The sequence below is a fragment of the Schistocerca americana genome, chromosome 9 (assembly GCF_021461395.2).
Source record: "Schistocerca americana isolate TAMUIC-IGC-003095 chromosome 9, iqSchAmer2.1, whole genome shotgun sequence".
Classification (NCBI taxonomy): domain Eukaryota; kingdom Metazoa; phylum Arthropoda; class Insecta; order Orthoptera; family Acrididae; genus Schistocerca; species Schistocerca americana.
The window spans coordinates 128,731,773-128,736,459 of NC_060127.1; the positions used below are offsets into that span (position 1 = coordinate 128,731,773).

The 4,687-nt window shown below is 48.9% G+C and overlaps 1 pseudogene; it reads right to left on the reverse strand.

Moving 5' to 3' along the window:
• Positions 1-2,846: 2,846 nt before the first annotated feature.
• On the reverse strand, positions 2,847-2,963 carry LOC124551571 (annotated as a pseudogene).
• Positions 2,964-4,687: the final 1,724 nt, after the last annotated feature.

Consider the following 4,687-nt stretch of genomic DNA (forward strand, 5'->3'; position numbering starts at 1 on the left):
AGGACATTAGTAAACAGGCTACTAAAGTAAATACAGAACTTTGTTAATAAAGTACGGTGAGGTAGTGAAGCTACCAACACCGCCATTAAAAAAAAATCAATGGTCTCAGCAAACACACGATTAATGGAAATAAAGGAATGGAGGAATTTAAAAAGTTTTTAAACAAAAGTGTCCTGGAATATCGTTAGAACATAACAGATATGACGGACCCGTGTAAGGCGGCCACAAATCACCCACTCGGGGATGCTCAGGCAAGACAGAATACTGTCCAATTTAAATACGCCCGTAAACACAATTGCCACTCTCAGGCTGGTCACTGCAACGACTTTTAGCCAGCGAAAACTTGTAATAAGATGACTTAACTTGCTGACAGAGTTAGAGCTAACCTCGTGCAAGGAAACATTACACCACACAGTCCTGAATGAGCGACCACATGATCAACCAACAAGAAGCATGAACAGAATAGCGAAACATTTAAACTGCCAAAACTACACCTCCCATCGGGCAGTAACGAGAGGAGGAGGAAAGATCACTGTCTCCAATAACACCGGTGCCGGGGACAGGAAAACCGGTCGCCGGAGGCCACAAGCCAGAAGAGACACTGGTTACGCAAACTTATTACTTAATGATTAAACCTTCCACTAACTTAACTTGCAATTACGCTCAAACAGGCAGTACACGACCTCCGATGGCAAGGATCCACACATCCGACCGCGCACGCGTCGCCAGTGTAACGAATACGCCGCGGTCACGCGACAACACGCTCTGTCACCGGAGTTCACGTCTTCTCTGCAACGTTGACGGGTAGTGACCGCTCCTTCATGTTAGGTGTCTCCTTTTAAACTCCAGTGTTGAAACTGAGGATTTAAAGAAGCTTGTTAACGTCCCACCAAGGCGAAATGAACAGCAACTACTCGTGGGGCGATTCTGTATACAACCAACACGCGGGGGGCTCTTCCGTCAACTCCACCCTCTCGTTACACACAACTGACATTCATCACGTGGCGACTCGGTACAACCGACCACGCCTGGCCCGCGCTGGCGAGCCACATTCCCTCCCGTGTCTACCAGACTCTGTCAGCGCACAACCCCCTACTTCCGCGCCACCACACAAGGTTACAACCGGTCAAAGATCTCACTTCCTCCATAGCAGTTTCCCGGAAGCAAACGCAGATAGCGATAGCAGAGGGAAAAGACAACCAAGCAGCCACTTAATGACATATCAAACAACATATCAAACGAACACGTCAGGGGAAGAAAAGGAAAACCAATGCAGTCTAAATACAAGGTGTAGCACGAGTCCATACACGGCTCAAATACTTTCCACGAAATGTAAAGCAATTAAATAGCTGTACTAACATTAATAAACTCAAACTCCGTCCGAACAGACCTTGGAAGGCCCAACGGTACCGACCGTCCGCCGTGTCATCCTCAGCTGACAGGCCTCACTGGATGGAGGGGCTTGTGGTCAACACACCGCTCCCTCGACCGTTGTCAGTTTCCGTGGCCGGAGCCGCCACTCCTCAGTCAAGAAGTTCTGGCCTCACAAGGGCTGAGTGCACCCCGCTTGTCGATAGCAGTCGGTAGACCCGGACGGTCGTCCACTCAAGCTTTACAGCGCTTAACTTCGGTGATCTGGTGGAGGCTGTTGGCTTTTCACTAGATATACGGGATGTAAATTATTTAAACCGACAAACTGGGAGGTTGCATAGGAGACGGAAACAAGTATCTTTGTCTAATATTTTTCAGCGAAGATTCTTCTGGATGAAATTTAATGAAACTTACAAATTCTGGGATGGGTGAGGGAATGAGGGGGTGGGGGATGGGACAATGAAACAACTTTTCCTAATGTGCTTTCCTGTGAGGACAAAAAGTAACACACACAAATTTTAATTCTAAATTACCCAAAGACAACAACGTTAACACGACAAAATTACTTCAGTTACAGTGGAGATTCACACTGACATGTAAACAGCCGTTACCCCATGGATGTACCGATTCAACAGGGGTTTGGTAAACAATGCTACACATCTCGCAGCACAGAAGAATCCAGAGAAGGTCAAATCTGTGAATCGAGTAGGTCATGGTACAGAACGAACATCGCCAATTCACTTTACAGGAAACTTTAGGTTCAAGAATCGAACCACATGCGTTGTCACGTAGCGTGTGGGAAGTCGTCCAGCAACTCTGGCAATGCTCTGGCGAGGAAATTGTAATAATGACTATCAGTTAATGGTCTAGGCAGGAGGTAAGGACCAATTAAACTCACCAACAACACCTGCCCACACATTCATGTAGAACCGCAACTGGTGAGAGTGAGTAAACGTGGCGAAGGGAGTAAACTCACTCAAGACATGCGAAATGTGAGTGATGAGCATCCCACACGCCCGAACGTTCCTTCATCTGTACACGACAAAGACGACAAAAAAGTAGGATTCATTTGACACTGTTCCAAGTACCACTGCGAAAATGTGCTCTGGGTGGATAATCATCTATTACCAGATTGTGCACAGGCTAGCAAACTACCTCCAAAATGTTACAGAAAAACGCGAATTTTTAAGGTGAAGATTATGTAACAATCAATGGTTCCTTAGATCCTGATAATTTACACAGTCATAATAAAGCTATTAGAAGAAGGAAAAAAAAAACACTCCGTCTACAGGCCACAAGTGGCCGATCACGACCATCCGACCGCCGTATCGTCCTCAGGGGAGGATGCGGATGTGAGGGGCGTGGGGTCAGCATCGCTCTCCGGGTCGTAATGATGGTATTCTTGACCGAAGCCGCTACTATTCGGTCGAGTAGCTCCTCAATTGGCATCACGAGGCTGACTGCACCCCGAAAAATGGCAACAGCGCATAGCGGCCCGGATGGTGACCCATCCAAGTGCCGACCACGCCCACAGCGCTTAACTTCGGTGATCTCACGGGAACCGGTGTATCCACTGCGGCAAGGCCGTTGCCTTATTAGAAGGAGAACAAAGGAAAATAAAAAAAACACTAGCGACAGAAAGCTGGGTTGCAAAGTCCTTCAGCTTATGGAACTAAACGCTCCCCCAGTCGACTACGGACTCCTTGGCTACTAATGACCACACGTAAGTATATATGTATGCCTAAAGCGTTCAAACATGATTTTCTCAAAAACGATTGAGATTTGCGGTTTCCTTTTTATATGCACTCCTGGAAATGGAAAAAAGAACACATTGACACCGGTGTGTCAGACCCATCATACTTGCTCCGGACACTGCGAGAGGGCTGTACAAGCAATGATCACACGCACGGCACAGCGGACACACCAGGAACCGCGGTGTTGGCCGTCGAATGGCGCTAGCTGCGCAGCATTTGTGCACCGCCGCCGTCAGTGTCAGCCAGTTTGCCGTGGCATACGGAGCTCCATCGCAGTCTTTAACACTGGTAGCATGCCGCGACAGCGTGGACGTGAACCGTATGTGCAGTTGACGGACTTTGAGCGAGGGCGTATAGTGGGCATGTGGGAGGCCGGGTGGACGTACCGCCGAATTGCTCAACACGTGGGGCGTGAGGTCTCCACAGTACATCGATGTTGTCGCCAGTGGTCGGCGGAAGGTGCACGTGCCCGTCGACCTGGGACCGGACCGCAGCGACGCACGGACGCACGCCAAGACCGTAGGATCCTACGCAGTGCCGTAGGGGACCGCACCGCCACTTCCCAGCAAATTAGGGACACTGTTGCTCCTGGGGTATCGGCGAGGACCATTCGCAACCGTCTCCATGAAGCTGGGCTACGGTCCCGCACACCGTTAGGCCGTCTTCCGCTCACGCCCCAACATCGTGCAACCCGCCTCCAGTGGTGTCGCGACAGTCGTGAATGGAGGGACGAATGGAGACGTGTCGTCTTCAGCGATGAGAGTCGCTTCTGCCTTGGTGCCAATGATGGTCGTATGCGTGTTTGGCGCTACCCTGGCCAGCAAGATCTCCGGATCTGTCCCCCATTGAGCATGTTTGGGACTGGATGAAGCGTCGTCTCACGCGGTCTGCACGTTCAGCACGATCGCTGGTCCAACTGAGGCGCCAGGTGGAAATGGCATGGCAAGCCGTTCCACAGGACTACATCAAGCATCTCTACGATCGTCTCCATGGGAGAATAGCAGCCTGCATTGCTGCGAAAGGTGGATATACACTGTACTAGTGCCGACATTGTGCATGCTCTGTTGCCTGTGTCTATGTGCCTGTGGTTCTGTCAGTGTGATCATGTGATGTATCTGACCCCAGGAATGTGTCAATAAAGAGTCCCCTTCCTGGGACAATGAATTCACGGTGTTCTTATTTCAATTTCCAGGAGTGTATGTTGAAATCGTAGCCATGATCTACGTACGCTACCTATACGAATCAAATCTGCGAGGACAAGTACGGACGATCACCTTGTTAGCATTAGTTTCTTCTCTCTGACAAAGGAATATAAACAAACACTCAAATAATTGCAATTTTAGTTGCGTAACTGGTCACCCCCTTCATATACACTACTGGCCATTAAAATTGCTACACCAAGAAGAAATGTAGATGATAAATTGGACAAATATATTATAATAACTGACATATGATTACATTTTCACGCAATTTGGGTGCATAGATCCTGAGAAATCAGTACCCAGAACAACCACCTCTGGCCATAATAACGGCCTTGATACGCCTTGGCATTGAGTCAAACA